This window comes from Hermetia illucens, chromosome 2 (assembly GCF_905115235.1).
Source record: "Hermetia illucens chromosome 2, iHerIll2.2.curated.20191125, whole genome shotgun sequence".
In the NCBI taxonomy this organism is placed as follows: domain Eukaryota; kingdom Metazoa; phylum Arthropoda; class Insecta; order Diptera; family Stratiomyidae; genus Hermetia; species Hermetia illucens.
Window position 1 is genome coordinate 139304423 of NC_051850.1, and position 12247 is coordinate 139316669.

At 38.8% G+C, this 12247-nt stretch overlaps 1 non-coding gene across 1 annotated transcript; it reads left to right on the forward strand.

The window, feature by feature from the left end:
• The first annotated feature begins 11485 nt into the window (after window positions 1–11485).
• Window positions 11486–11557, forward strand: Trnaa-ugc. Its single transcript has one exon. It is a non-coding gene; the product is annotated as a tRNA-Ala (tRNA).
• The last annotated feature ends 690 nt before the right edge of the window (window positions 11558–12247 follow it).

The following is a 12247-nucleotide window of genomic DNA, read 5'->3' on the forward strand; positions in this document are numbered from 1 at the left end:
ATTGAAGACTGTTACACTGAGCTATGAATACTAATTTTGTCTTCTCCAGTTCAGTAAGTTAATAAGCGTTTTTGATACTTCAGAAAATCCTATCAAATTGGTTATGCGTTAACTAGTGTGTTATATACACCAGTTAACTATCTGAACTAATTACAATGACGACATGTAATTAACTTTCATGTTTATTGTTATCATTGAGCTTCGAATGAACAGGATATATGGTGCCTTTATGTTCAATGCAAATGTCAGAATGTCTGTATTATCCTAAAACCGAAACAAAATTTATAGTAGTCCAAACATATGTACATCTAAATTTATGTACATGCATAATTTGACCAGATTTTTTTTTCTTCCGCAGAAATGCATTTACTACAATATGTACAATACATATCCCGACATGGACATTTTGTCCTTATTGTGGCTTTCCTCTCTGTTTGTTTTCTGTCAACACATTTTGTCCGCAGTGGATTAATGGCCTGGTGGTGGTCAGTATAAATCAAATCGCATTTACTGCCTCGCCACATTTATCAAATTAATCCACAAACAGCAAAGTAATAGCTTTTACCACTCAATAGCGATGATGACAGTTATCGCTAGGAAGCTGAATTATGACCGTTCCCGGATGAATAATGGACCCTAATTGTGAAAGTATACAATTTTCTCGAGGAAAAGGCGTATTGTTCCAGTCCAGCTAGACGGAAAGGAGTTGGGTGGATTTTTTCGCGAATGGACAAGCTACCGTAAGCTAGTTTACATCGTAATGGAAGTTCTTTGAAAGTCAGTGATAAAATACATGGAGACAGCGAGAAACGTATAGATTAACAACTATTGGTACGCTATTCTTGTGGTTATATTTGCTAGCACTCTTTCTGGATGGTTCAGTCTCAAAAAAATAAACTTTTTATAAGTTGAGATTGGTCGTGAGTTATTTAGAAGTCTGTTTGAAAACATCAACTATTTGAGGTTTATTATTGGTATTTTCTTACCCGATCAATACAACTATATATAAGTCAACTAAAATTAGGTGCCATTTTCATTTATCTCTTATCGGTATATGCGGAAGGATTAATCCTGTTTCTATAAACAAACTCCACAAGGCAGAGGCCCTTTACATTTTTATAGAATGTTTTCCTAGGTAGGGTGCTCACCTCGCAACAGATCGCTGAGTCTCTTAAACATCTTCTACTTCATAAGGCATTTTAATGGCGCCCAACGTGGGAGCAACTTTCTTACTTATCCAGATTTATTGGGGCTTACTTCGCCGAGAACATAGATTTTTTCGGAGGACTTGGAAAGGTTCTACAAAGGAATTTCGAAAACGAAGTATGTTATTACTCCAGGTTGGGATTACTATTTGCCATGGATATTGCTGTTCGCCTTTGTAGATCCTACTCCTTTAGGCTTATACTTCCACAATTGAAGCACATTGAAAATCAAAATAGGAAAGCAAGAACTACAATATGAAATAGGCCGTGTAGGTGCCCTGTAGACAATGTTAGACCGGGCATGCTGTCGTGCTGTATACGCCGACAGCGACTGATGCTTTTAAGAGAAGCTAAAGCGCAGGACACATTGATTTTACTTCACTACTTTTTTAGTCTGTAGATTATCTGCCCAACAAGGGAAATCCTACTAGACCTTCCTCAAATCCCCAATTCATAGGGAGGCGATGAGTTTATTTTTGGACGATTCAACTGTGTTTTCGGAGACGAGCTGCAAGAACTAGAGAAGCTCGATGAACTTCTGAATTTTGAAAAGCCTGTGATTGTGATTATATGGGTCTAAAATGTCTTATCTCCGATCGAATGTTTCGTTGTCTGCATGTCGACCTGATGAGCCAATTTTCCAGATTTTGCTCTCATAGCGATGGTATGATAATTCACAGCAAATGTTTTGACAGAAAACTCAGCCTAACCCTAAATAAAATAGGAGGGCTTGAGGCAAATTTTGGAGATTGAGGGAACTTTGGCTGCTACGCTCAAAACGGGGGAGCCGTGGACAAAAAAAAATGGGAGTAAGTTGCTCTTCATTTGGTCCGGTCTGACATCAAGTGAACATGGACTTAGGACTCAATTCTGAAACAAAAAACCTAGCTCTGACAAAACTTGGGCGAACTGTGACGGGTTTATGTTGGTTATAATTCGTAGTAATGTTGTGTCACGTAAATGCATAGAAAAAGAGCGTTAAAATCTTCGAACGGCTTCGGTGGCGCTGCTTCCTGGGCAGAAATAATGACCTTGATGAATTGCTTCTACTCTGGATGTAACCGTAAACCATTTTCGTCCCTGATAATGACGGTACTTTGCTTACTAATCGACGAACAAGGGCGGATAAGGGGCGAAAATATTTCGGACAGATTTCAACGGAAGAATTTGTTCATTGTCTACTCCCTAAGCACGGCCGACATTTGGAGCAATTCCACCTGTCACTGACACGGGTGCTCAGTTGAGGAAGACGGGGCAACAACCCTGTTGGTTGAATAAAAACCAAGTGTCCGAGGACATCTTCCATCGTGGTCGCGCTGGGAAACGCTGTATTCATTTCGGTTTGCTGGTCGTGGTGCAGTAGGCGAATGCTCCGAATGCCTAATTAAGGTGATTACACAGTCTGCATGGGGACTCATCTAGAGCGCCATTTGGTCACGGACCCTTACCAGGGATTGGTACCATGGGACCCTTACCGGGATTGGTACCTGGTTCATGTACTTTCGGCCCGGTTGTTGCGGTTCCATAGTGGGAGCTTCATGGGGTTTTGGTTTCGTTGAAGTGAACAGAGACCTTCAGGCCTCAAAGGTGGTGTTGCATTTCAACACGGGTGCCATACTCCATAGTTTAGTAAAGCTTTAAATAGGGCTTGCATTCACCAGCATGAATGCTGAGCATGCACTCAGTATAGACTGATACCGTCGGTCTTGTCTCAGTGAAGCTCTCATTGTGGTCACAAAATTAATTTGTGCTTCAAGAAGGTGGTGAGATTAAGGCCACGAGCCAGATACTCATGTAAGTCCACAGAGACGTAACTGTCAGCGCCACTGATACCGAAAAAGCAATAAAACAAGGGGAGAGCAACAGGACTTCCAGACATCGTATCAGAGCTCCGGAAAGTCATATTCCAAAATATTCTACAATATTCCTAAATTTTCCAGCCAATGGGATCTAATTTCTAATTTGAAAGTTAACATAGTCAGACAACTTTTATGAACTTTGCACGTTTTTATGTTTAAAGTACCGTTACAATTATGTATATTGCAATTTTTTGAAATTTTGGTAAAAAATCTATTGTAAAATTTCTTTAAAATTTAAACTGTTATGCCTTCAAAGCGGTGATGATCTTTGCAATTGAAAAAATACACATTTACAAAAAAATTTATATAGTTTCCGAAAATGCTATAAAATCTGGAATTAAATGATTGAGGATGTGGAAAATTGTGAGTTTTTTTGGAAGGTTAAAATTTCTATCACCATTAACGGGACACCTTGTACATGGCTTTATGTAGATCATGTTTTCCTAGCATCTCATAGCAAAGCTGGATGAACTGACCGCCTCCTGCAGCATGGTTTCAGGTTGAATCTGAATACAACGGAATTTTTGACAACCGCTCCTTATGAAAAAGGCTATCAACCAATGGAGAACTGCGTTATGAAATTGGTTCACGCATTAGCGCAATCTAGATGAAGTGGCGTTTCACAATTGGTTTCCTTTGTGATCGTGGCCTCAAGGAACGTCTCAAGTCGAAAATTTACCGCGGTGCCATCCATCCTATCGACCTCTATAGTTCCGATTGTTAACCGACTATAAAAGACAATGAGTGGCGCCTCACGGTCATGAAGCTGAAGATGTTGCGTTGGACTAGTGTTGTAACATGCTTTGATCATATCTCTCATCTATTTCGCCGTGCCTTTTTCTATCTTTTTGTTGTCTCTTACCTTGCCGTGTATTACCAACAGAACATTATGCTTCAACTGGGATACACTGTTGATTTCGTTTTGCTCACTTGAAAATGTATGAATCCAGTAATCGTACTATTGGCCATTTTTATAGCAAATGGTATAGATCTGAATGCTTTTAGCTGATATCCTTTGAAAAATTAGTAATTATATTTGGTTGAAACTTAAACAGCCTAAAGATATTCGGGTTCGTTGGTGAATGTTTTCCTCAATAAAGGCGTACGCAATACACAAAATTTACCAAAGGCCATCGATCATCAGTGATACCTGCATTGAAGTTTTGCCAGTAGTTTCCCCTAAACTCAACTAAAATTCGTGTATTTCCGTTAAAGTCCTCTAGAAGTATTCCGACGTAATTTCAGGGCTATGAATTGGGGGTGCTCTTCGGAGTACTGTAAAACTCTTTACTCTTACTTCTTTTATGGTTTTGCGGAAAGCAAAATTTGTATGTTTATCTCTACTATCGGTTTTATGCAATTATTTGGATACTGTTTGACCAATTAAAACCAAATTTTTTGAAGATGTTGAAAATATGAACCCCTCTATCAGCTTGCAGTAAATGCCATTGGTTCTTCCGGACACTTCAGTCACTCCCGCATTATGTACAAAACTTCACATGTCTGCAAAATGATGCTTTGGGATCGCATTAATTTGCTTAACTTGCATTAATTTGTTGAAGGTCCGCTCCAATGAATATTTTTAGTGACTTTTCAGTGGCCCGAGAGAAAGGATCAACCGCCGTTCCTCGTAACTGGCTGACAAACAGGCCAACACACAGATTGCGTTACTAGCACTAAATCCAAACGATTGTTAGTTAACTCTAACTTTCGAATGACACGTGTTAAAATTTGACAGCTGTCGTGAAGCAACTTTTCTTAGTTTGAAGAAAATAGATAAAAAGGAATTTCGTGTGATAATAAAATATTGCTTTTTGGCGAATAAAAATACTGTTGAAGCCTAGGCTTGGCCGGCCAAACATCATTTGGATTTTGAAGAGTGAGACATTGACAAGGTAAAAACCATCAACAGCGGCTATTCTATAGAGTGATTGGGGTGGTTGAAGGATGAAATCGTTGAAAAACGGCGCCATTTGAATAAAAAGAAAATGCAGTTTCATCAAGTCAATGCACCGTGTCGCAAATCCTTCCGTATCAACCGCATTCTCCAGATCTAAGCCCAGCTACTTTTTTCTTGTTCTCCAACCTCAAGAGAATGCCCATTGGAAGTAATCGTCGAAACTGAGGCCTGTTTTGAGACTAATGACAAATCGTACTAAAAACATGGTATCGAAAAATTATATGACCGCTATAGCCGTTGTATCGCCATGTCAAGGAAAGGAATCCAGAAAATTGGAAATGGCATGATGCAAATGATTAAAAACGATATGTAGCGCGAAAAGGGAGATGCTCCGAACAATTAATTTTTTTTTCTACAAAGGATAACTTGCGTAGAGTGAAACCTGTGGATACCACATAACCCTTACATTTATCTTAGAAGCAGAAAGTTTTGCAATAAGTCCATCGTAGAGACTACACTCGCTAGTAGCCCATTATGGCGTATTTTTGGGTCATCTAGAAGTATTGTGATGTCATTTGGAGGTAATGCCAATAAAGTCCTTCGAGGCGGCTGGAAAACTCATTTTTTTAGAGTGCCTTCCATTCTTTCTGTTGGAAAGCATCATTGACCAGCCAGCCACAAATTCATTTCAGGTATATTATATATATTTTCTCGTTAACTTAACGTAAAGTATTTAAATAGATTGGCTCCAGTCGAATCTCTTTGTTTCCCGTAAATTTCCCAGTAGTGGAAAATGATTTTAAAGATTTCAAGTTGTTGTCAGGGAATGGTCAAACCAACTATCTATTCAACTGAATCGCTGTTAGCTATTCTTTGTCAATTAGCGATTGATTTAGTTAATTTGCACAGAAGATAGATGGATAATTGATGGCGAGCTTAAACAATATCCCTTATCTGTATCCAATATGGCTTTGCACTAGTAATATTAAATGTGAATGAATTTAACTCAATCCCAAAAAGAAGTTAACTGTGTGTATCTACCTCTTTACATTGAATCACCATAATTCGGGAATGTCGCCTCGAGCACCAATTCCGCAATGGATGTTGATGCCATTTCCACCCTCCGCTAAATAATTAATAAAGCTTTAAACTAGTTGCGGAAAGGACTTAAAACTTTACATCGAAAACGGTATCCCTCAATCAAAGCGAGATACTCGAGAATGATAAACTAACGAAGTTTAGAGTTTCGAGGATGGTTCTCCAGCACACTCCTAACCGTGATATGCGACTTCTCCTCTACATGATGTTGGGGCGCCCTGAGGTGCACTTATCCTAATTAATAACTCTTTCGGCTTTGTTGGCTCAGTTTTTATGAATAATTTATCACAAGGTATTTTGCAACAACTAGTCCTGGTGATGGAATGTGGTGAAACTACGGTATGTTGCATGGATTCGCTCATATCATCAAGTGTGATGGATACACACTCATACATCATCCTTTTAGCTTCCTAACTACCCTTTATGCGAGTTACGGAGGAAAGCTTCATATCAAAGTGGCAATTAATAATTCTACTCTCGGGAAAGGGTTGGAGGAAGGTATTAGATGGGTTATTATATAATATTTCGATGTGCATATGTTGCCTAACTATTTGGTTTGAGTTCATGTGTGTACTTAGGACGTTTATTGAGGTTAAAATTCATTATCTATGTCAAACGGCGGTTATAGGGAGTCAATGACTTTGTGTCGCTGAGTGATGCTATTCACCACATTCGTTGCTCACTTGTGGTCCATTGGAAGTTGTCGACGCTACCTAAAGCCAATTATGGTTTCATATTGTATAATAGAATAGAACAAGCAATTATTTGCACTTGTTAATTGAGTAGGGTTCTCTATTAAGGATCTGATTATCACAACTTTAATTTGAAATAGGAATATAAAGATTATGTTAATAATTTAACTATTCTAGTTTCACATTGCAATTGAAACTATTAAGTTTGTTCTTCAGTAACCTATTTTTCACTCTACAGTGAAAATGCGCTTCAATCTCTGGTTTTGTAAACATCGATTTCCGTTGGAATCCCAATCAGTTCTTTGAGCGCAATGAGCTATCCGCCTTCAAATAAATCTGCGCGAATCAATCCCGCTCATCTAGTTCCTAACCTTAGGGGGCGACTTAAACCTCAAACATTCATCCTGGTTTGGCTCTTATATTAACAAAAATGGATGCCAACTCCGCCATTGGCTGACAATAAGTCCTGCAGGAATTACCACTCCTATATGGAGCACTTTCTAATTAGCAGCAACATCAACGTAAGTTTAAACCTGAATACCTCATACCCATTCCTCGAAACGGTTTTTGGCATTAATAATCGCGATGCTATTATTCCTGATATCCAACTCCCTGACCGAGAGATGAACTCAACGAATCTAATAGTATCCGGCTTTTAAAACAATAGCTGGCAGCTCAAAAACCATTACTTTATATATGGTCGGGTGTTGAATGAAATTTTTGTATTCATTTTTAAACAATACAAATATTCATATCAAACAAATTATTTAAGTTACTAATTATGCTTTTGGAACGCTAAACACTTTTATCTTTTTTTAAGTCACAACAATAACGTCTCCAGATATTTCAATCTCTGCCGTCCCTTCATGGTACTCTGCTCTTCATTCCTGTGGCGAGGTCTAAATTGAACATTCTAAATAAATTTCGAATGCCGCGAATCCTGCCGGGCCACAATATCATTGATCATTATAATGAAGCAATTACGAAGGTATTTAACCTGAAGGTGTCGACCTTCTCTATTGAATATCAAAGCCTCATCTTCCTCCCGGATGATATCCTCCAATTTATCCACTACAAAAAAGAATCCCCGGCAGAGATTTTTTAGAAAGAAAAATGTTTAGACTAGAGACATCAATCTATGACAGGATCCTCACACTGTACGCCAGCCAAACACGTGTGGAGAACTCAAAAAATCCTCTTGCAACTTGACAATTGTCCTAGTCGCAATGAAATCCTGCCCTGAAGCATATCATCATCATCAACGGCGCAACAACCGGTATCCGGTCTAGGCCTGCGTTAATAAGCAACTACAGACATTCCGGTTTTGCGCCGAGGTTCACCAATTCGACATCCGTAAAAGCTGTCTGGCGTCTTGATCTACGCCATCGTTCCATCTCAGGCAGGGTCTGTCTCGTCTTTTTTTCTGCCATAGTTATTGCTCTTATAGACTTTCTGGACTGGATCATCCTCATCCATACGGATTAAGTGACCCGCTCACCGTAACCTATTGAGCCGGATTTTATCCACAACCTGACGGTCATGATATCGCTCATAGATTTCGTCGTTATGTAAGTGGTAAAAAATTCTTCGAAGGATTCTTTTCTCGAGGACTGGGCAGGACATTGTCTTGTACAGTAAGAGATTTGACCCCACGTGAGACGTTTCGAGCGGAGCAGTTTATGTAAGTTGAAATAGGCTCTGTTGGCTGACAACAACCGTGCGCGGATTTCATCATCGTAGTTGTTATCGGTTGTGATTTTCGACCCTAGATAGGAGAAATTATCAACGGTGTCAAAGTTGTATTCTCCTATCCTTATTCTTCCTATTTGACCAGTGCGGTTTGATGTTGTTGATTGGTTAGTTTTCGGTGCTGATGTTGCCACCATATACTTTGTCTTACCTTCATTGATGTGTAGCCCAAGGTCTCGCGCCGCCTGCTCAATCTGGATGAAGGGAGTTTGTACGTCTCGGGTCGTTCTTCTCATGATGTCGATATCCTCAGCATAGGCCAGTAGTTGGGTGGACATAAAAAAAGGATCCTACCTCTTGCATTTACCTCAGCATCACGGATCACTTTCTCCATGGTCAAGTTAAAGAGAACGCATGGTAGGGCATCGCCTTGAGAGTGATCCTGCTGCTTTTATATGGCCTCCCACATTGGTCACGATCGGCTTAGTCAGTCTTATCAATTTGGTCGGGATATCGAATTATCTCATGGCCGTGTACAGTTTTACCCTGCTATGCTATCATAGGCGGTTTTAAAGTCGATGAATAGATGGTGCAACCGATGCCCATATTCCAACAGTTTTTCTATCGCTTGCCGCAGAGAGAAAATCTGATCTGTGGCTGATTTGCCTGCAGCAAAGCCTCTTTGGTGTGGGCCAATGAAGTTCTGGGCGGAGAATATCTTATAGATGGCACTCAGCAACGTGATACCTCTATAATTGCTGCAGTGTGTGATATTTATGTGTATGAGACAGATAATGCCCCTTTGCCAGTTGTCAGGCATTGATTCACTGTCCCGCACCTTGACCATAAGTTGGTGAACCACTTGGTGTAATTGGTTGCTTCCATATTTAACCAATTGGGCTGTAATTAAATCGGCTCCTGGCGACTTATGATTTTGTGAATCTTCCGGCATAGTTTGTTTAGATCAAGTAGTGTTTATGAGCTCATATCATCTCCCATTTATTAGCAATCCTTTGTTCTTTTTCAGCATTTTGTTTGACTGGCTCGAGTGTAGGTGTTGGGCTGGTTTTTGTAGGACCTCCGTTGGCTCGTCTGGAATATTCCGTCTGCAAATGAGATGCATTATCGGTTGAACGGAAACTTCTTCCGAATCGCTGAAGAGCTGGTAAGGTTTGCAGTATGTGGTCAGTGTTTTCATCGTAGGATTGCACCGACAATACCATTCCCAGAGTTCCCGATTTAAATTGCCGACTTCTGAGTTTATCGCTTCAAGACGAATGGACGATATCATATATTCTTCCCTCAGTACTCCCTGCATCCTCAACAAAAGTGCTTATCAGATTTATTGGAATCGCATAAAAAGCAACGGTAGTCTCTTCATACACATTTTTATCCTAGGGACATTGTCGTTTGTACTTTGAGGAAGTGCTCTATAGGATAGGCCTGATTTATCCGCATTCTAGGTGAAGCTACTTTCGTTCTCTCAGCTGTGGAAGCGCCAAAAATTTGTTTTATGAAGAGGAACATATCCACAGACTTTCCATTTGTGAAGCCACCGAGAAGTGGTCTCGAAACCATCAACATTAAACATTTGAGTAAATTTGATGGCACTTTCTTTTAACGTCGAGCCTTTGAAAATAGTAACCACAGGGACGCGACAGTTTACCAACAAGTTATACGTAGATTTGAATAAGTAATTGAATTTCAAAATTATCAACAAAACAGAGCGGAAGGCGAAAAACCAACAAAAAATCAGTAAATAAATAAAATAGGTATGCACATATACATATGTGTATAATGACATTAGTTCCATTTGTTTAAAGAAGTAATTTGAATTTGCATTTAACCGTATTTGAACACATAGTGTGCCCCTAATTCGCTTAACATTTCTTTTGCACTTATAAGTATTTTTCATTTAAATGTGTTGCAATTATCAACCAAAGTCTAGAACGAATTTGAATGAAAGGGCATGTGGCTCAAAGAATGCGTCCATTTAAAAAGAATTTGCGTTTATGCTTTGCTGCTTAGACGAAATTTAATAGCAAACCTTTCTCTCATTATCTATTAATCACATTAAAATTCATTCCTTTCCTATTTAAATATAGCAATTAAATAGTGCACATTAAATTACATTGATCAACATACGTTCATTTGTCTTAATCAGTTAAGGAGGTCATCCCTTATGAATGCCGTTTTATTCGCTTTTTTTTTAGAAATTTTTTGTGGAGAATTGGATAAAGGTACAAATACGAACTTTTCACCATATATTTAGTGCGTAGTAATTTTTTCAGCCCGATAGCATAGTTCATTATTGAAATACAGAGCAACTTATACTCACATCTCCACACTAGAGGGCGGTGTATCATCATTTGAACGTACGGACTTAACCACAGTCCGCAAACTACAATTATTTAAAAATACTGAAAGTCAAATTTTTGGTGCCTTGTTAAACTTTTTTGTTCTAAAATTTTGACGTTTTGTTAAGCTTCTTTAATAAATAAAAAAAATACTGAATAAATCGCAATTATCCTAGTTTGCGGACCGAAGAAATATGTTCAGAAGTCGTGAAAATTTCAAAGAATTTCGTTGGATAGATTTTGGGCTATGCTGGCAGCAGATTTTCAATATTTCGAGAAAAACACACTTGAAAAGTAAAAACATCGATTCCTCGGATCCGACGCACGGGATGACCCACTTAACTCTTCATTATGTCTTCCTTCGCCATCATTTATTGAAACGTCAACATTTGAAATGGAGTACAAGCAATGGTCGGGAAGAGTGGGTTCTAGAAAAACTATGAGAATTTGAGTTTTTATTCAAACTTCTTCGCCTTGATTGTCAAAAGAAGTTCTTTATAATTATTTGATTAGATTGATTCCATTTCGGGTTTTATAAATTAAGTTATTGCAAATAATGCACCATGAAAATAATGCACTCTTTGGGAGGTAACTTTCTTTTGTTTTCACATTATGTTAACTGTATTTATTCCAGGAGTAGATTCGGAAAAGTATTATATACTGTTTATGAGAGGCGCACTTCGAAGGGGATGTAGCTCAGTGGTAGAGCGTTCGCTTTGCATGTGAAAGGCCCCGGGTTCGATCCCCGGCATCTCCAGCTTTTTTGGACTCTTCGATCTCATGTGTAAAATCTTTACCACAAGTTTCCATCCGACTTCAGTTAATTGGCCATTTGCAAATAAAAAACAATTTTTATGGCGAATGTATTGCGTGGATTGCAATTGTAAACAGAGGTTTCTCGAGTTTGTACACTTTCCTATCAGCTGATGTTAACTTAATTGCGGTCTTGAAATTTAAATTCACTATATGCCTATGTCAATTCACAATAACGATGATGTGTTGCAGGCGCTGTAGTCGCTATGTAGAGTGAGAGGCAAAGTGCGATTTAAATTCCAGGTGGTTGGGTTATCACACGGTCGATTCTAACTGGTTGGAGGTAGTGGAAAATCGTGATTTTGCTGGCGAGGTAAAGCTTTCTGACACTATTCACGAAAAATGCTATAATTCTATAACGGTAAAAGATAGAGTGCCCATGTTCCATGCACTGCAATAATTTTTCTGAAACAAGTGGTACTATCCACGATTGAAATTTTTACCATCGAGAACTGTTCACCCTATATATCATTCGAGTATTACGTACTTCAATTAAAAAAAAATTAATTTGAAAAATTAGAAAATGTTTAGGACTGCCTGAATTTATGTATTAGTTTCCTTGGGAAGACGAGTCGATCCTTGGTATTTCAACTTAATTAACTAAAATCGCATGTCTCGAACTTGACGTATATTG